The sequence below is a fragment of the Psammomys obesus genome, unplaced genomic scaffold (assembly GCF_907164565.1).
Source record: "Psammomys obesus unplaced genomic scaffold, mPsaObe1.curated_primary_1811, whole genome shotgun sequence".
Lineage (NCBI taxonomy): Eukaryota > Metazoa > Chordata > Mammalia > Rodentia > Muridae > Psammomys > Psammomys obesus.
In genome coordinates this window covers 5401316-5422050 of record NW_026596430.1, presented here as the reverse complement: position 1 = coordinate 5422050, position 20735 = coordinate 5401316, and the positions used below count along the sequence as shown (strand labels likewise).

The 20735-nt window shown below is 47.7% G+C and overlaps 1 protein-coding gene across 3 annotated transcripts in view; it reads left to right on the top strand.

The window, feature by feature from the left end:
* The first annotated feature begins 1449 nt into the window (after positions 1 to 1449).
* Positions 1450 to 20735, top strand: part of Tspan14 (tetraspanin 14) — a 61476-nt gene continuing 42190 nt past the window's right edge. Inside the window, exons 1-2 of one of the 3 annotated variants that reach the window (XM_055597846.1) lie at positions 1450 to 1627; positions 17271 to 17325. The gene's annotated coding sequence lies outside the window, so the exon portion shown is untranslated. Of the gene's footprint in view, positions 1628 to 1873; positions 1893 to 17270; positions 17326 to 20735 lie in introns of those variants that run through there. The other 2 variants (XM_055597845.1, XM_055597847.1) reach the window with 2 other exon arrangements.

The following is a 20735-nucleotide window of genomic DNA, read 5'->3' as shown; positions in this document are numbered from 1 at the left end:
TACTACTCTCAACTTGTACTTCTAGATTAGATTACCTGCCACTTTTTCCCAAGGCTAACTCTTCATTCTTTTGCTTTCAATTTCAACATCATCTTCTCACCTTTCCCTGACCCCTCCCTTATTCTAGCCCAGGCCTTTGTCTTTGTCTCAGCATTGATTTCAACCTCAAAAGATTTGTCTTTTCTACTAAAAAGTAACTGTGTGGAGGGAGAGGTTTCAGCTGCTGTGGCCCCAGGATAAACACAAGACCTGGTGCTCACACACCAGACACCCAGTCATGCATTTTTGTTAGCTAGAGGTGACAATATGGACAAGTTTCCTTGCCAGGGAGGTCTTTTAGCTATCTGGGGTGTTCTAGAGACAGGCTGAGTCCCCCTTGCTAAACAAGCACAACAAGCAGTGGAAAGGAACATTCTATTTCTGGATTTTTCTCTTTACAATGAACTTAAACCGGTTGGCTGTGTGTATGAAAACACAGCCTGGGTCTTAGGCCACCTTTGTGTTGCCCAGGAGGTGCAGATCTGGCGGTCAGCTCCCTCAAATTTACACGAGTTTACCAAGCAGGAGCAAGGCTGTGCTTTGCTCTACAGGCAAGCAGGCCTCGGCTTGCCTGTAGAGGGATGAGGTCGGCCTTTTCATCACAGCGGTGTGGATACCTCTGTACATCTATCTGCCTGTCCTTATGGCCTTTCACTTCCAAGAATCGGCCCAGCCATCTCCTCAGCATAAAGGTGATGAACAAATCTCAGCAGGCCCTCTAAAGGAAGCTTGGTATTTTTAGCACCAAGACTGGAAGGAGCGAGTCTTTACGGCTTGGCTGTAAAGAAATCTCTACCACCCGTTTTTAGAAGACTACCCCCACCTCTGGCTTCCAAAGCTGGGCAGCAACGCCTTCCATCTTAAAACCAGCCATTTTCTCAATCTTCTTCCACCTCCCAACCATCCCGAGCATCCCTTTAGACAAGGCATCTTGCAACTTGGATTTCTCCCTGGCTCAGCTTTCGCCGGGTAAAGGTCTAAGGCCGAAGGTGAGACAGCAAAGCGTAACTCGGTCAAGCGCTCAACCAGCGGCCACAAGTGACCGGCTTCGCCAGCGTCGCGGAGCCACAGAAAGGGCCGACCCGGCTAAATCCCGCTTGGGGCACCGCCCAGAGCCGGACAAAGGGGCGGGCCAGCGATTCTCCTCTCTACCCAAGGCAGCGAGCTTGCAGGTCCCGGTGAGAGGTGGGGGCGGAGCGTGGCGACCCGGCGGGGGCGGAGCATAGGCGGGGCGTAAGGAGGGTGGGGCGCTCATTGTGGGAGGGGCAGTCGCTGCGGGAGGACTCGCAGACGGGAGGGGGGGCCCCCGGTGAGACCCCGGTCTGGTGAGAGGAGGAGCGAAATATGGGGCGGTGCCTGCGTGGGGGAGGAGCAGGAGGCGGGGGCGGGGCCTGGGTAGGCCAGAGGCGCGGGGCGGCGGAGCGGCGCAGGGAAGCGGCGCCTCTTTCTCGGCCGCGGCCCCGCCCCTCCGAGCCCCGCCCCCGCCGCTCGGACGGCCGGAGTCGCGCCCTCCCGCTCTGCGCTGTCGAACTTGCTCTAACTTCCTCGGCCGATCAGGCCGTGCCGCCTCCGCCGCTGCCGCGCCCGGGTAAGTGGAACACGCGGCCCCGCTGCAGCGTCGGGCCTGTTCTCATTGTCTCGGGCTGGCCCTCGTGAGCGTCCTCGCGGGACGGTGGCTTCTCCCCGCTTTTCCGCTCGGCCCCGGGACTCCCTTGCCTAGCGGGTGCGGCCCCGCAGGCGGCGCGGGCTTTGTCTGCTGAGACCGCCCGCGAGCTCTGGAGGCCGCGGCCGGGACCCCGCTGAGCCGAACTAGGGCTCTGTGTGGAGAGAGAGGCGCGGCTCTCCCCCGGAAGGTGCGTCTGCACCCGCCGCCTGGGCTCTGCCCGTCCTCACCTGAGCCCAGCGGAGGGCGCCTTCTTCAGCTCAGGTCCCGGGTGAGGGGACGGTCACCCAGCCCCCACTCACCCTGGGTGTGCTCGTTGCCTCGCGGTCCCACCCTGTCCGGCTGGAGTTTGAGGAGGTGGCGACCCTGGTGTCTCGTGTCGGTCTCTAAAGGCTGTGCTTGGAAGTAGAGCTCGACTCCTGACCTACCCCGAGCTTTGGCCAAGTTGTGGTTCTGTGCCTTGGCTTGGTCCAGGTTGCAGCCCTCATTCTCTTCCCTGCTGGGCATGCAGTGCAGAGGGTGGGGAGGATGCGCGTGTGGGGACTTCGGCCCCTGAACCACAGAAACTCTTGTCTCTGGTGAGACTGTCTTAAGCCAGTGCTTTCCTGGAGCTGGGTTACATGGCTGTATCAGGACGCATCGAGATGTGTTGGGCAGCGTGTGTTGGAGCTAGTAGCAGGTGTGGTCCCAGTTCTCCAGGAGGACTGGTGGCTGTAGGTCAGTTGCCTAGACAGTTTCCACACAAGCCTCTTGACTTCAGAGAAGAAGTTGGTGCCTGCCGAGTGCTTCCTTATTTGTGAAAGGAAATCTGCCCCCACCCCCACCCCCCACGTTCTAACAGCTCAGAGGTTGCTGGGATACACCCTTTCAAAACTCCTCCTGGGCCCTTAGAGTGAAGCCCAGACATCTGGTCTCTGGCCCATTCCACAGCTGTCCCCAAGCCTCAGTCTTTTGAGTACTGGGGTTATACTCAAGTTCAGTTCACACCCTGCTCCATTCTAATATTTTCTTATTTGATTGTTTTTGTTATTTAAGTCAGGGTTTCTCTGTGCAGGCCTGGCTGCTCTGGAACTGGCTCTAGAGACCAGGCTGGCCTCGAACTCGCAGAGATCTACCTGCCTCAGTCTCCCGAGTGCTGGGATTAAAGGCATGTGGCACCGCCTCCTAGCTCCATTCTGGCTATTTCTAATGTCAGGGACAAGACTTGGAAACCTATGTCACTAGATGTATTTTACCCTTCTTATTGTGTGTCTGCTGTACTCCACTTTCAGTTGGAGATAGGCTTGATACATCCCTTTCTATATTTCTGGACCCTCCTTTTGGACCAGCTAAATATGTTTCAGAGAGTGGGGTGCTCTGTGCAGGTACTCTCTGGGCTCACATCTGTAAGCCTTGCGTAGTGGGCCTGCAGTAGGGGTGCTCAGTGGTATTTACTGATAGGCATGTGGTCTAGGCTTAGTTGCTTCATTTAGTCAGAGGCTGAGCCACTGATCCTCCAGAGATTTGTGGTTGTCCCCACGAAGAAAAGGCATAGAGGGGGAAGGGTGGGCTACCATGGGAAGATTCTTCTCCAGCGCCTTTCTTTTCAGGCAGCTGTGCTAGCTCATCTCTGAGGACAGGTGAGGGCTTCTCCCTTGCCTTGTTTGTAATGGAGTATGAAACTTCTGCCTTGTGTGGGCGGGGAGAAGCCTGCCCTGTAGGTTATAGAAATGAGGCAAAGTTACAAAGAGGCCAGGGTGCAGTGGTTCTCAGACCACTTCTGGCAGCCTTACCCTGTGCCACCATGTGCCCAGTTAACCTTGTTTTAACTTTAGCTGAGAAGTTAAACAGGAGTCATTTTTACAATGCCTAAAAATGCTAGTATGTCAGTCCTGAGAGCCTTTTGCTGGTTCGAAACCCAGTGAACTTGTGAACAAGCATACAGGTATTACATAGCATAATGGTGCATTTGTTAAGGCATAGTATTTTTGGAGACATATTAAGCTACTATCCCAGCCTTACTTTAATTGCTTAAAACTTGAGAAACAACTGAGTGTGGTAGATATTAACTACATGATCTTACAAATGAGAAAACTATGGCCAAGAAAGGTCAGAGTGATTTCCTTGAGGTCTCTGCTTGAGAGTTGGATCCTCTCATTTAGAGGATGCGTTCCTCCTGGAGGTGTTTAAGCATAGTGGACAAGCCTTAGCCAAGGCAGAACTACTGAGTCCTTCAGTACAGGTTCCCTTAAGGCCCAGTTTCCAGAGTAGCTCCTCCATCTAACGTGACCTGAGTACTAACTGCCCCTGAATCCCTGCTAGTTTGACTGACGCTGTAGTCTCAACCCCACAAGGCCAGATGATTGCATGTGAAGCTGGAGAGCCTTCTGTAGAGATCAGGGTTTGATGTGGTTAATACCAAGGCTTAAAGCAACAAAGCCTTTTGTTTGTTTGTTTTTACTAACTCCACATATACGTCACATATCTGCTTTATGTTGCCTTTACTGTAGGACAAATCCATATCCCTAGCTACATAGACAAAGCCTTTACAGGTAAAGTTTTTACCTGTAAGTGGCATTTCATTGGCTGTGCCAAGTCACATGGCAGTTGTCCCCCTCAAGGTGGAGGTAGGGTAGGAATACAAAACATTTGATGAGCCAGGCGTGGTGGTGCATGCCTTTAGTCCCAGCACTCAGGGAGATAGAGGCAGGCATATCACTGAGATCGCCAGCTTGGTCTACAAAGTGAGTCTAGGACAGCCAAGACTATACAGAGAAACCCTGTCTCGAAAAACCAATACATCGAAAACCAAACCAACCAACCAACCAACCAAAGAAACAAAACCATTTGATGAGTAGCATGAATGCCCGCCAATTGTCTGTCACTTGCTTCTTCTCAAGCTCTGGTCCTGTGCCACCAAGAACACTTATGAAGTAGTCAGAGAAACACTGCACTGTTTAAAGATGGAGTTGCCATATTTGAAAGGTAGAAGTTTGATAAACAAGAAAGAACCTTATGGAGAAGTGGTCTTTAAAGGCAGAGCACTCCTCTTTCCTCTGACCCAGGCAAGTTACTTGAGTTCCTCCTGTGTCCTTTAGCTCATTGGCTAATTCATTCGTTTATTCAAAATCAGGAAGTCCCAGCCCAGAGGCTGTGAACGGAGGTGACAATCCCAGTTTCCTGCTGCTTCGCATTAGTGCCTTTAAAGAGAAATGATTCCACCTGTGAGGAGGAAAGCAGGCATGGCCATTGTTCTCTTGTGGCCACTGGACTTTTGGGCATGTTGTATTTCCCTGTCTTGCCTGGATTTTTCCTAGAAGCAGAGCAGGTAGAGTTTTCCCTAGTTGCCATGCTCTAATAATTCCCCTTGTGACTGAGGGCAAGCTTGCAGGACAGGGAGTGTGGAACAAAGTGTTGGTTTGGTAGGGTGACTTAGAGGGCAACTTCCACAGAAGAGCAGGGTAGAAACAGGTAAGATGCATTTTTCTAGCCACTCTGATTTCTGCTTTTGTGTTCTGTCACCTGTCCAGTTAGTACACGAGTAGAGGTAAGGAGGCCTTAGGTTATTCTTTTTGAAGGTTAGTTCACTGGTCTTAGGCATGGTTACTGCTTTTTCGGGGCTTCTATTTTCCTACCTGTGGAATGATAGGAGGCATAAAGGCCTCTAGCAGCTCCTACTCTTGGATGGTCACCAGTGCCCAGTATAGGCTATGCTTGGTTGTTTGCAGCATCTTTTGTGAATAAGTAGCACTTTGGTTTGCCTTCTGCAGTGTGGCAGTGGTGTCTCTGACTATGGGGCACTGTGGGATCTTATGGTCTTCTGGCTGCTTTCTTCCGTTCCTGTGTGTTTTTAGTTCAGACAGAGCAAGTAGTTGAAATGGTTCAGTACAGGATCTGGCCTGTGGGTAGCAGCTGGTGTGTCTCTGCCCACTCAGCATGAAGATGCCTAGCACAGTCCAGCATGCAATGGGTAGTAAAGGAGTCCAGCTTTTGATTGATGTCTAATTGCTACCTCTGTAACCTAGACTGGAGTTGTGTATTTTCTCATCCATGAAGAAAGCCCTGTCTGTTGGTTGCTGAGAAGCCAGTGTGTACTTCAGGTTTGAGAAACAGGGTCTCAAGGTCCTTGGTTGGGCCTGACACTGTTTTGGGACAGCCTCTATCTCTCTGGCAGTTTCTGGCAGTGCTTACCAACAGCTGATTCTGGGAACCTGCTTCCTCCACCCTTGGGGGTTGGGAGGGGTTGGGTGGGGCTGTGCAGGGCTGTGGTTTTCTCTTTGGAGGTAGTAAGTAAGTCTGGTAATCAGAGTGTAAGCGGGCCTGGACAGGCTGTAGTTGCATCTTCATCACTTATAATCTGTTCTGCTTCTTTTTTTAAGCAACCAGAGCCCACATTTATCAGCTAGATAGCTACCTCTTCTTGGCCTCTCTTGGTCTGTACACTATGTGGCTAAGGTAGTTGCTGGCATCCTGGTAGGAGATAAGCACATGGTGTCCTCAAGAATCTTGAGCCCTCAGATCTTGCAGGGCTGAAGTGGTTGGTAGTATCTGGGAAAGGGTAGGGTCAGAGGCTGGTGAACCTTCTCTTTGTGTTTTCTCTTGCTCTGTGTAGCAGCTACTGGGTGGGTGCTACAGAGCCTAACAAACATTCAGAAACAGAGGTTTTGAGGATTTGATAGCTTTGACATCCAAGAGACAGTGCTTTCAGCAGCTAGAAGGGAATGAATAACTCCTGAAATAAATCTCTTGTCTATATCTGAGGTTGGTGTGGTAGGGGAAGAAGGGGCTTAACATAATCAAGGGGTCCCCATGAAGGTCTCTTTTAAATTACCAGAGGAGAGGGAAAATAGCTAACTCAGCTTTCGGCCCCCAAGCCTGCTGCAGCATTCAGGCTGTGGTGGGACTCTCAGCATCAGACCTGTACAGTACTAATGATGTCTAGCTGTACTCCAGGTTGCTTCTTTGCTTCCCAGACTGTGAATTCCCTCCTTCCTGCCTTTTCTGACTAGCCTGTACTGGGCCACATGGACCTAGTCTTCTAAGGCTTGTAGGAGGGGCCAACTCCAGACCAAGTGTTGGTGACACTCTGGGTGAGGGTAAGATGTGAATCCTGGAAGATTGAGGAACTCTGTGCAGAAGAAAATTATTCTGGCACATGTTGAAATGTTAAGTTGTACTATTCAAGACTTTTGTAGCAGGATTTTTAAGTAGAGAAGAGAGACTGGGTTCAACTCCAGAAACCAAGGAAAGTGGGAACTCACAGCCAGAGAACCCTATGCCAGGATCTTTGAGAATTTCTGAAGGTAGGGGCATTTTCAGGTTAATGGCTTGAAAGAATTCTCAGTGAAGGCAAAACAAGAGGCCAGGTATTATGTGGGAGATAAAGGGTAAGGAATTTGATAATATGTTGGGGATAAATTGATTTAGCAGGATTCATGCTAGAATTGGCCTCCATACATTCAAGGTTCAGAGAGCTTAGAGGACTTGGCTGAAGTTTGGTGAAGGACCTTTTAAGTAGCCTGGGTTTAGTCTTGTGAGGTTTTACACTGATCTAGGCTCATGACCCCTCACATTTGTTTCTCAGGAGTGGCATTTTCTCCTGTGGGTGTTTCTGATCGTCAGTATCATTCCTTTTGACATTGTTAGTAACTAAAGGTAGTCACCATTTCAAGAAACTTTGGTCCTATTTTCCCAGAATGTACTGGTCCTTGTGTCTTAATCTCCTGTCCCTGAAACTCCCATCTCCAAACATTGCACTTTTGGTTTATTGGATGGATGTCAGACCACAGCTATTCTCTTTTCTGAAGTCCTCTGCAACTACTGCTGAAGTCCTGTCTCATGCTCTCTCAGTCCAAAGCAAACCAGTGTGACAACTCAGCAGCCTTCTCCTACAAGTCTAAGACTTTCTTTTGTCTGCTCTGGGTCTATGGAAGGGGTCATAGGCCGTCTCTGTAATAATATATTTTTAAAAATGCCGCATACAACAGATCTGGTATGAAGAGACTTATTGTACAGAGGTGGAGAGAGAGACAGAGAGATAGAGAGAGAGGGAGGAGAGAGAAAGAGGGATGTGTGTAGGCACCCGGGGAAACAGAGAGGAGTGAGAAGCTGGTGCAGAGAGGAGTGGGTTAGTGTATCAACCTGTTATCTAACAGTTCCTTTCATTCCCTGGGCCTGCACAATTGTTTTTCCTGTTCTGCACTTTCCTTCTTCAAGAGGGAGGCGCCTCTGGTTTTCTGACTGCCTCCTCTTCTTTCATTGGTTATTCCTGGTACAGACGACCTATTGGTCTCTCTCCACCCAGAAGCTGTTCTTGTTTCAGCCAGCTTTACAGGAGTAAGATTCTAAGGAAACCTGTTAGCTGCATGTAGGGCCTTAACTCACTTCGCCAAAGCCAGTATCTCTCCTTGCAGTGGAAGAATAGAGATCATGTCCTTTCTTCACAGTCATCCTGCCTCCCATAGTCATTGTCTCTTGCTGTCTTAGTTGTTTCCTGTGAAATACAAGCAGTGGTGTAAACAGGATAAGTTGAAGGGGGGTTGCCAAGAAAAGAGTCTGTGGTGTTCATGCCTCTGGGCTCTGGATAGGCACAAGCATAGGAAAGGGAGTGGGGAGGTACCGTGGTGATGTCAGCTTGTGCAGAGACCCCTCTGGGTTCAGGCAGTCTTGAAGTTTTCCCTGTGAACACCAGTATGGTGAAACAGGATATGCTCTGGAGGCTCACAGATTCCCTGGAGAGGGGGACCTTGGTCTAATGAAAGGTTTTGGGTTTCTGGTAGGACCTGCCTTGACCTTGCACTGGGCCCTATCAAGAGATCAGGAACTGTTCATTTTATTTTATCTTACTTTCTTATTTATTTATTTATTTATTTATTTATTTATTTATTTATTTATTTATTTATTTATTCATTCATTCATTTATTTTATTTTATTTATTTTTTCCCAGCTCTTAGCTTTGCAAGCTCCAAGTGCTAGTGTGGCCCTAATAATTTTGAGATCCCATTTGTGCTGCTTCTTTTGCGAGTCATTTGTTGAACTTTACAGTCAGGAGCATCTTTGAGAAAGGGGAACCAAACACTCTATTGGTCCCTCCCTGGCCTCCATTCCCTGAACCCTGGGCAGTTGTGAGCTTGAGACCATTATGAAACCGCCAGCTTTGTTGTCCCTGGGGATGAATTTATTCTGCAGGAAGGGTTGTACTCATGGACCACTCCCTGCTATTGAGGTCTCTCTCCCAATACCTTGGCCCCCACTGGCTCTAATGGTGATTGTGTTAGCCCCTCAGCAGCAAGAAAGACTGTGATGGTTTTTGTATTATTCCTTGGGGGAAAAAAATCACATGAAGGAAATACATCAGTGCTTTTGAGTGCAGAGTATTTATTGACACACCCATTAAAGGGGGGCTTTTAAACAATAAATGTAACCCTTTAGCAAGAATAGGCACAGGAACGCAATCTCTCAACCCTATGTTGCAGCTTCCATTTCTTGAAAGGTACATACAGCTTAGTGGCTTAGTAGCTAAGGGGTTGGGTTTTTAAGCTGAGATTTTGGAGAAACTGTTTTTAGCTTGTCCTTGGAGTGGGGCCAGGCCTAGAAATCTGTTGAAATATCTTTCTTTAGCTGCTAAAATGGGGATGGGCTCATAACGCTAAGACTTGGAGCCTTACTGGCGGCTGAGGAGGCCCCAGAAGTGTCTGTTGGATGCCTGAGTTTCAGCCTCCCTTAGACAGTCTCTGTGTCTCTGTCTCTTTGTGTCTGTCTGTCTGTCTGTCTCTTTCCCCCTCTCTCTCTACCCACCCCCTACCTTGGAGTTCTACACGTGGCCTTTGGTGTGGAATAGCATTGTTTTCTTTCTGTCACTATCAAAATCTGTTCTTGCTTTTCTGTCATAGTAAAACTTTATATTTGGGGTAGGGTGAAGTTGTAAGCAGGGAGCTGAGTGGGCTCCCTTCCCCAGGGCTTTTTCCTTCCCCAACAAGATTTAGTCCTAGGGAGATGCCAGATGCTGCCTAGAGAGTGCTATTCATGAAGTATTTTCCCTCCCCCTTCCTCTTTCCCTTTTCCCTCCGTTTTCTTCTTTTCTTTTCTTTCTGACAAGGTCTTTCTGTTAGTATTTAGATAAAAATGCGATGCACACAACCAGTCTTTTTTGTTTTTGTTTTTATTTTATTTTATTTTTTTTTTTACTTTTACTATTAGTTACATTTTATTAACTCTGTATCCCAGCTGTATCCTGCTCACTCATTCCCTCGGAATCCCACCCTCCCTCCCTCATCTCCTCCCTGCCCCTATCCAAGTCCACTGAGAGGGGAGGACCTCCTCTCCTACAACCAGTCTTAAATCCAGTGAATTTTATTGGATGGAGATGGAGAGAGAGAGACATAGGGGAGAAGGGGGCGCACTGACAGAGAGAAAGGAAGATAAGGGAAGAGCAAAAGAGCAAGAGAGTAAGAGAGCAAGGGAGCAAGGGGAGGGGGGAGTGGCCAACAAGTCACTATGTACCTGGCCCAGATGATGTCATAGAACATAGGTACTGACAGGATGTTGTCAGGACCCTGAAGGTCCCTAAGGGAATGCTAGTTGAAGTGCTTGCACAACATAACACTTTCTATATAGCTTAGGTTGACTCAATTCATCTTCTGCTTCAGTCTCATGAGTATTGGGATTATAGTTATATGTAACTGCACCTGGCTGTGGTAACTTTTATTATTACTTTTTTTCTTTTTTGGTACCTCTGGCCACAAACTTTAGACATTTTAAATATATTGAATTAAGTTTAATCTTTTATCATTTGAAAAGTAGATAGAAACCACAGAAGAAATAATAAAAATCCATACTTCTGGCCTCTTCCACCACACTTCTCCCAAGCCCAAGGCCTCCACCATCAGGTGTTCACAGGATAGTGAAGTGTGGCAGGATGCCTGTGCACACACCTCTTTATCCCTTTTGTTTATTTCCACAGTGGCATGGAATTGACATTGCTCTGTACTTACCTGAGGTTCGCTCTGAGATTTATCTGAGGATTGCTCCATTTTTTTCACACATCCTTTGGTCCATTCCTTTTAACAACAGCAAGTTGTTTTGCTGCAGAGTGAACCTTGACTTACTCTTCTGCCCCTTCTTGATGGACACTGAAGTTGCCTGAGTGTGAAGTACTTGGTGTGGAGTTGAAGCCTTGAGGAGCTCATCAGGAAAAACATGGCTGGTTTAATTCCAAGAGGAAGAGGAGTTTCTGAGGCCTGATGCTGGGTCAGTCTTCTATTTTTGCAGTGAGAGTTGGCAGGGGCCCTGTGAGCTGCTTTCTGTCCTCTGCTGTGCATGGCTCAGCTCAGACCATGCTTTTCCAATGAACGTGTTTGGAGGTTGTGGCTGTGCTGTGACCATGAGGCCTGTGCACCCAGACTTGAGCTGAGGAGTCTGAAGAGACAGGGTGAGGTGAGAAGCAGAGAGATCACTTCTCACAATGTGAGACACTTAGGTTTGAACTGCATAGGCTCTGGGTAGTGTGAAAAACAAGCCCTAACTGGTTTGTACTCACCTGAGGTTAGACAAGGGCCAGGGGCTGATCCAAGAGCTGCTGCTGTCCTGGGAGCCCTCCTAGCCTGCCTGTTCTGCTCCTGGGTCTGACTGGCAAGTTGGGATTGTTGTAAACACCCAGCTAAATAGTAGATGGCTTTTCTGTTTGAGTAGGTTCTTCTTGAGTAGAAGGTGGGTTTGGGAAAGGAGAGAGGATTGTGGGAGAGGGCATAGGCTACTTAGTCTTAAAGTTTTCTGATAGTTTCCTTGTCACTGTACCCACTGTGTCCCCTGAAATAGCTAGCCATAGCCATCCTGTGTGGAAGACTCCTCTCTATGCCCCTGGCTGGTGATTTTTTGGCCTGTGCCCCAGCCCTGCCCTTATCAACCTCCCACGCAGAGGCCTCCTCACCACTACAGTCACATGCACTCCCTATGAGAAGTCCAGAGCTACCAATCCTGGAAGCTCTGTTGTTTGGAGCCTTGGCCCTCTGTAGCACAGAGGTTTCTATTGTAGCCTGGTGGCTGCTAGGCCTGACCTGTGAGGCTGAGGAGGCGGGGCTTTGGGATTGACAGTGGAGCTATTCATGGGCTCTGCCCTGGTTTCCTGCTGCCTCTCTTCATGGGTTTGTGGGGGGGGGGGAGGTGGAGGGAGGAGGAAGAGAGAGAGGGGCCAGAGCTGCTATTGTTAAGGGCTGCTGGAACCCATTGTGCTCCGTGGAGGTCTTTTGCTGGCACCCCTGAGTCACTGCGCCCTATGGCTTTCAGATTCCAGCCCTGCCCTCTTTCTTCTGTGCTTTTTGTGGGCACCTGTTTTAAGATATCTTTCTGCTTTTATGTCATGTGTTCTGCCTGGAGCTCCTTGGGTAACCCTCAGAACAGCTGGGAAAGAGCAAGATGCCCAGTCTGGCTTGTCAGCCGCCTGCCCACCGCCTGTGGACATGGAAAACATGTCCATAGAGCTCTCACTGCCCAGCTGCATCCTTGGGTGGGGGCCAGGCACGTGCCTCAGCGACTGTCAGTCTTGTAGGCGCCCCGATCTTCCTTTGTGCTCACTCTGTATCTTGTCCATGTCCCTTGTCCCTCCTTGAGCTCTCAGCTGCAGAAAAGCCTGCTTTCCAGCAGCCCAGCCAGCAACCACCCCCTGCTGCTGAGCCACAGCTCTTTCTTCTCCTTTGTTCAGCCACCTCTGAGCTCTTAAAAGCTGGCAGCTGGCAGCATGTGCATGATACCCGTGGAAGCCTTCACAGTGCAAGTCTACCTACTGGGCCAAAGCTTGGCAGCTCCCTACCTGTACTTCTATATCCCAGCGAAGACAAACATTCCTTTTTTTTTTTTTTTTTTTGTCACCTCTTCTTAGCAGATCACATAGTGACTCTCAGAATGAAGACAAGGAGAGCACACTAAGTTTGGGCCATTGCTTGGTGTGTGTGTGTGTGTGGTAGGTTGGGAACTGGTCACTTGGTCCTAAGAAAAAGCACCTTCTGACAATATAGTAAGATTAACATTAAAGTCCTGTCAGAAGAGCTCTTCAGAGCCATCAGTGGCAGGGTGCTAGCTAGAGAAATGTAGGAATAGTTTATTTTGGTCTGTATGGTTAAAGACCATTTTTTACCTGAAGGGAAGCAGTCCCTGCCCCTTCACCTTCTTCTGTGTGTCTCCGACCTCCCCCGCTCCAGTTTTTGGTGGTCAAAAGGAACACTCTCTTTGGAGGCCCACTCTCCCTGCGGGGTCAGGCATTTCTCCCCGGGGACACATCTGCCATTTCTGTCTCCTGTCTAAACCACACCAGGATCTGTCAGAGTGACTACCCTTTGAAATGTTGGGTTGCTTTTTGTCCAGAACATTTCCTTTCACCCCTTTAGAACTTACCATCTTCATGGTAAGTTGGCTGTCTGACTCGACTATTGTCAGCTGTCTTTCAAACCAGAGTTTCACTCTCAGGCCCAGAAGCCTGCAGGTTAGACTGTCTTCATGTCAGCAGACATAGCATCCATGAGACTTAAATCAGAAAGGGCTGGAGTTTTTATTGTGGCTCCCATTTTTGGGGTAGATGCATCTAAATGAGCTCTGGAAAAAATATCAGTCCAGGCTGCTTGGTTGTATTGGTGAGTTGTTTTGTCATCTTAACACAAGTCAGGGTCATCTGGGAAGAAAGAACCTCAGTTGATATATAAAAAAAAAAAAAAGAACCTCAGTTGAGAAAAATGCCTCCATTAAATTGGTCTGCAGGCAAGTCTGTGGGGCAGTTTTTTGATTAGTTTTTGACATGGAAGGGCCCAGCCCCATATGGGTGGTGCTATCCCTGGGCTGGTGGTCCTACGTTGTACAAGAAAGCAACTTGAGAAAACCATGAAGAACAAGCTCCTTCTTCAGTTCCTGCCTTGAGTTCCTGTCCTGACTTCCCTCTATGGTGCACAATGATGTGGAAGTATAAGTTGAAACAAACTTTTTCTCCCTGTCTTACTTAGGGTTTCATTGCTGTGAAGAGACAACCACGGTAACTCTTATAAAGGTAAACATTTAATTGGGGCTGGCTTACAGTTTCAGAGGTTTAGTCCATTATCATCATGGCAGGAAGCCTGTCACTCTTGCAGGAAGACATGGTGCTAGAGGAGCCCAGAGTTCTACATCTTGATCTAAAGGCAGCCAAGAAGGAGGCTGTCATTCCACACTGAGCAGAGCATGAGCATAGGCTTCAAAGCCCACCCCTACAGTGACACACTTCCTCCAATAAGGTCATACCTCCTAATAGTGCCACTCCCAGTGGGCCAAACATTCAAATACATGAGTCTGTGGGGGACTATACCTAGTCAAACCACCACACTCCCCAGGTTGCTTTTGTCATGGTGTGTTATCACAGTAGTAAAAACCAAACTATGATGCAGGTGCTCAGGACAAAAGCACAGGCATTAGAGGCTGGGCTTGAATCCTGGAGGTGCAGGAGCTGGCCACTTCACTTCCTTGGATGTAGGCCTTTGACTGGATAATGGAGGGAAGGGCTGCTCAGACAAACCTGGGCAAGGTTCTAGCTGTGACCCTTTTTAGCTTTGTGAGTCTAAATTCCATAAGGTTTGGATCATTGTCTTGAAAGTCCTTGTTCAATTGGGATCTTGTAAAAGAAAATATCTTCAGATAGATAAACTGAACAAAGTTTTCCCTTCTCCCAGGCAGTTTTTCCCTGCTCATCCAGGCAGGGGGCCCTAATGAATATCTGTGGTTCTCTTTTGGAGCTTCACTCCTCTGAGCCCCAGTGCATATTTCTACCCTGCCTTGTGTTAGTGGTTTTCAGAGGGGCCCAGTGGCTCTTTGGTGAGATCTTGGGTGGATATTGACTTGATTGTTCTTGGTCATACCACATTACTCCTGTTTACTCATGTAATCTCTGTCTTTTGTGAAGCTGGATCTGGGGAGAAGAAAATAAAGTGTTTTGTTACACCAAGCTTTTTGATATAACCAAAATGAGGTTGTATCAGTAAAGTAAAATTTGGAAATGTAGAGATATACCTATCCTGTCCCCACTTCTTAGCTTTGTGAGTGTGTGGTGTTTAAATGTTCTGTCTGTTCTATTTGCAAGAGGCAAAAGTGTATTTTCCTTGGCATCTTCTGGGTGGGATTCTAGCCTTTTATCTGCTTTTGCTCACTCAGTGTCACCCTTGGTCCTCATGCCTAGTCAGCCCTGCTTGCTCCCTATCCCATCTGCAGTCCTGCTGTTTCCTTTCCTTGAGAGCAGGGCAGGTACAGCCTCTGTCACTGCCTCTTGTGAGTCTGTCCCAAATAACTGCTCCCTCACTCTGGAAGAGGTCTAAGGGCCTCAGAGGAGGCAGGTTTCACTCATCTGCCAAGAGCAGCTTTTACAGCTGTGAAATGGGAAGAAAAATAACTGGAGAGGGCTGGGGGTGTGGCTCAGTGAAATAAGGCTTATGCCTTATGCAGGAGTCCCTCTAGCTTCCTTCTCTAGCGCCACAAAAACAACTAAAATACCAATTACTTCCACGATGGAAATGTTTCTCCTGGAAAACATATCGGATCCCTGCCAGTCCATACACAGTGAGGACATGTGTCCCTTGGCAATTTACCCTCCAAGTACCCGTGTTTGGATTGCCAACTCAGGCTGCTCTACCACTTTTCATTAGCATCAGTATCACCTGAGCCATTCAAATGCAGAACCTTGTGGGAGAGGGAAGGTTAACCTTGGTTCAGCTAATCAGTCTGTCTTCACAGAGATTCCCAGGCACTTATGTGCACTCTCAAGTATGAGAGGCATTGACCCTGATGCCTGCCCTGTTATTTTCACACCTTGCCGGCCTTCTGTAAAGTCATGTACTTTTAAGAAGCCTGAAACTCCAGCTTTGTGTCCCGTTTCCTCAGTTGTGCAATATATCACAAGTGTCCTGGGTGCTGGTTGTCTGAAGTGGAGCTGAGATCCAGTGAGCCCCCTTAAGTCTTTTGGTAAGGTCATTTTGGGGGCAGGGAGCTGAGAGGGTAATTGGAGTCTCCCTGGACCATCTGGTACTGCTTACTCCACCCCATCTGTCTTCCTCAGCTCACACCAGCTGGAGGATAGAGTCACAATCAGCTTGTAGGTGTGTTTGAATTTTAGGGACACTCAAAGCATTCTATTCAAAGATGGTTTGGTATATATTGGTGTTCAAATAAATAGCTCAGGAGACTACAAATTGACATAGATAGTAGCAATTAGATAGTAGTGAAACAAAACAATAAAATAAAACAAAAAGTAACATATTGGAATTGGACAAAACAGGCAGGAAAAGAGCCCATGAGAAGGTGCAAGAAACATTTGCACACTAAGGAATCCCATAAAAACACTAAACTAAAGACCATAAAATATATGCAAAGGACCTGTAGGGAAAAAAAGGAAAAACATTATTATTATTATTATTATTATTATTATTATTATTATTATTATTATTATTATTAAAAATAAAAGCCCTTATATACATTGTAAGATGAGGAACCTCCAAAGATGCTGTTGAATTTGTTACTGTGGGCCATCTGCAGGGCATGCAGCCAACACTTAAGAGTACTTTATTTCTCCAGTGAGACTCCCTTGATAGAAATAAATTTTCATTTGGAAGTCACCAACAATTGGAGATTACTTCTGGGTCCAGGACAGGGGCTTGTGTTCACTTCTCCTTTCAGCTTTAGGAGGAGGCTTCTTGGATGATGGCTGAGCAAGGCACTGATCCGCTTCCCTGGCTGGAGTCTGTTTCTCAAGAAAATGTTTGAGGTGTCTCTCCTCCACTTGCCAGCCTCTGGATTCTAGTCATGGGCGGTGGGAAAGAATTCATACCTGCCCAACTGCTCTGCTGCCTCTCACCCTGTTTCTTCTGTGGTTTAGGAGCAGATCTGTTAACCCTAAGGAGTTTCCTATCATTGATTCCCAGTTTTTTAAGGAGCCCCTCCTTGTTCCATTTCTCATTTGGTAGTCTTGAGTATGCAGCTTTATTTGGTTTTCCCCAGTAGGCTTCAGTTTTCATAGCTTCTTCTGGAAGGCTTTTGTTTGCTTGTTTTGTCTTTGTTTTGTTACTCATATCCCAAAGGCTCTTTACTTTGCTGGGGAGGTCCTCTCTGGCCTGGAAAGCGACTCACTCAAAAGGCATGGGGAGGTTGGAGAAGTTTTCCAGAGTATCATCCTGGGGAGGGGTTAGAGATGTCTCCATGTCTCAAAACATAGTATATTGTAGCATACTATGCAAATGTGGGTGCGCAAAGTTTTAATCATCTTAGAACCATAATCATTATGCCTTTTAGATATGAAGAAAATGGAGGCAAGGAGTAAATATGTACTATTCAAAATTCTCTCATTCTGCTGGGTGGGAGCAGCCCACAGAAAAGAGAACATTTCATATCCCCATTAGGCATGCAGGTCGAGTTCTTGTAACTCCACGGAGCTCGGTTTCTGGCCAGCAGAGACCTCGTTATTGAAGCAAAGTTTTGTTTTCGAGAGCTGGTTCATTCTTCATGGGGAGTAACTGCAGAGTTCATAGAGTTCTCATCCGAATGTTGGTCTTGCAAAGGTGACCATGTGGTTTGCCTTGTCTGTCCACAGGACCCAGCCTAGAGCTGGAGTACACAGAGAGCTCTGGAGATCAAATTCATTGGAGGTGAGTCTGGCTCGATAAGATAGTTGGTTACTGCATGTCCCCATGTACGCATGAGGCAGTACTGTTGCTCTCGCACCTGTGTACCCCCACCTGCCTCACACCAGATGCTCGGCGGAGCACTTTCTGATCTGCTTTCTGCCTTCCAGTGCCTACTTGCTGTATTTAGGAGCTAGAATCCTTTTGCATTGGTGGTATATGCACTGCGCTCTGATGAGACTCAAGTCATGAAGTGTCCTCTCCCAACAACAACGGTGCTGGCTGAGCTCGACTGTGTAGTGAGGGGATGCCAAGCAGGCTGTCTTTAGCCTTGCTGGCCTGGGAACCCACCGGAGAATTTCTGAATTGGCACAGGACCTGGTCTGTGTGTTCTGAGTTCTGGGGGTACAACACACCAGCCCTCTGAATTCTTATCTCCACCTGGAGTGCTGTGGCTCAGATTCTCCACATTGTGTGAAACTGGCTGAGGTCTTCCAGTGTTCTTGTCATGTGATCTTGTAGATGTTTTGCCATTTTCAAAAGATTATTAGGTATAGAACACTATGACAGTGTCAGTCCTGTGTCCTGTGGGTGGGTAGCTTTACCTTTGATGGCAGAGGGAAAGTAGTGTGGGAAATGAACTTGTAACCCACTGAGGTGCAAGGGGGCAGTTTGGGTGCCTGGGCCCTGCCTCACCTGGGTTTGCAAATGCTGCACTGAAACTGTGGTGCAGTTGTACAAGCTGTGAGGTGACTCATTCCAAAAACCTTTGCTTAGCCTGCTATCTTGTTGCCTTAATGATCTGTCTGCTGCTGCTGCTGCTCTTCCCCTCCTCCCCCTCTCACCACCTCCCTGTTTTTTAAGAGAAAAAGTCTGCAGACTATGTTTTGACTTGAGGCCCTTTATTTTATGCAACCACTTATGATTTGTGTTTGGTTGATGTTTCTGCATGATTAGAGTCAGGTCATGCACTTTCCTCAGGAATGCTTCCTACAGATGCAGTGTGGCCCAGGTGCAGCCTGGTTTGACTCAGTTTGACTCATTGTTGGTGAAGTGAGCAGTAGTGTGCTGTCAGCTGGTTTCTTCAGAGCTAAGTTACTAGGCCACCCTATGCAATTAGTAAGTGCCTGGTGGGGAGGAGCTTGGAGACCTACATTAGAAAACATAGGAATCTTGATAGATTGGGTTATTCCTGTCATGGTTACTGAATGGTGATAACCTATTTCATAATTCCCCCTTCAGTTTTTCTTTGGCATTTTTCTTTAAGGAGATCTTTTTCTCTTTGGTTTTTCCTCCTTCCTTCCTTCCTTCCTTCCTTCCTTCCTTCCTTCCTTCCTTCCTTCCTTCCTTTCTTCTTCTCTTTTGTTCTTCTCTTCCTTTCTCTTTCTTTCTCTCTCTTCCTTCCTCCCTCCCTTCCTTTCTTTTCTTTCATTTCTTTCTTTCTTTCTTTCTTTCTTTCTTTCTTTCTTTCTTTCTTTCTTTCTTTCTTTCTTTCTCTCTCTCTCTCTCTTTCTTTTTTTTCTTCCTTTAAGTGCTTTTCCAGATCTATTCTACCCTTTATTGAAGGAACCTTCTGGAAACATCTCCTGGACTCATCAGCATGTTCTGTTTGGGTTCAGCTGGACCAAGGGTATCATTTTCCAGTGGGCACCCCATGGAGCCAGCTAACTGCAGAGAAAAGTGGCCCACTCTTCTTGCCACCATGCTGGGTTTCTGGGTCAGAGCTTTTTTGAACAAAGGGCCTGTAGCTTTACAAAAAAAGATCATAAAAGGAGTAAGTCTGAAAATCACTGAAGTGGGCGACCTCCATTCAAGGCCTAGTGGTGCCCCTCTCCTGACCTATATCCACCCTCCTTTAGCACCTTTCCCTGTGCAGTAGCAGCCAGTGCCAACCAGACAAAAGCTGACTCTAAATTAGCCATTAGTCCCGTGGTTGTTCCTGACAGTGGGTTTGGAGCTGTGGGTTGTTGTAGGTAGAAACTTGATGTTTAATTTAGTATGTTCAGTGTTTTAACAGGAAGCCAGGCATGGAACATTAGGCCTCTTGGAAAGCCAGGTGGGGTTCAGAGCTAGCTGGCTAGATTCTTTTGATGCTGTGGTGGGTGGTTAAGGGCCTGGCAGATGTTGGATCCTCATCTCCTCCTGCTGTGCAATACATTAGGCTAATACTTTTAATAAGGGAAGATGCCACCTCTGAAACCTTATATTTTCTTCCCAGGGCAGAGCCCCACTTTTTGATCCTGTGAGTGGCTGGTAGGCCTTGGGTGTAGGGTATTGGGGTGTGGGTCAGCAGAGGACATAGATACCTCTGACTCTTCAGTGAGTCAGAGCCAAGCCCCGCCTTCTGCCTAGAGGGTAGCAGTGCCTTGGGCTGAGGCATAAAATGGTTGCTTTGTGAGATTCTTGTGGGTAGTGAGGCAGCTATTTTGGCATGTCATTACATGCTTCTCTTCTACTAGAGCCCTTGCCCCTTTTGTACCCATTTGTATTTATGTTTCCCAAGTCTGCTCTCCTGTTCCTGCTCAACCTGTTCCTCAGCTTGTAAATGAATATTCCTACTATCTTGTACACTCTAAAACCTTCTCACTTGAAATATCCAGGGTCCAAGAGTGCTAATTGGAGGCTCAGAAAGTCCTAGCACTGCAAAATAGGGCTACCCTTCTTTGGGAAGGGTCTGGTTCAGCTTGACGGTGGGTGCTAGGAGTCTTGGAGGCCTTGTGAAAGGGTAGAATCTTGGTTAATGGCCTGCTCTGCCGAATGAGAGGGAGAGGAAATCACAAGGATCATTAACTGTGTGTGAAGGGGGGTGGGCAGTTATAGCTTGGGAGTGGGGGTGAGGTCTCTGAGGTCAGCTGTGTGTTCAGAAAAAAACGGGAGAGGGAAGTAGATGGAGATATCTGTAAGAGACCTTCAGGACTTACGTGTGAGAGGAGAACAGCTCATGTACAGATGTGTGGTTAGTCAGGTTCTGCAAGGTAGGTCTAGAACACTGGTAGCCATGCCTTCCCAGCTCTGGTTCCCCATTGTTCACTGTCCTCTGGCTTCCTTTCCTCTCTTGGCCACAGTCTTCCTGACAGTCTGCCTCTCTTGTTTCTTCCTGTGATGTACAGTCTGTATCAGAAAGGAGCTGTTGCTATCAGAGCCTCTCAACATTAATCTTATTATAATACTAATTGAGACTGAGACCTTCACTTCTGGCAAGCTTGTGTTCCTGGTGATGTTATCTGATCCAAGGTGGCAGTGCTTGGTTTTAAACATTGTCCAAAGAGGGCAAGTAAGAATGAGGAGATATCTGACAGCCTCCGGAAATGGAGGCCCTAGGAATGCATGAAGGAGGATGGCTTCCTGTTTGGGTGAGCTATGATTTGACTCCTTTGGGTGTGGCATAGCCAAATACCAAACCACAGGCTCCAGAAGCTAGCTCTGAGTCCCAG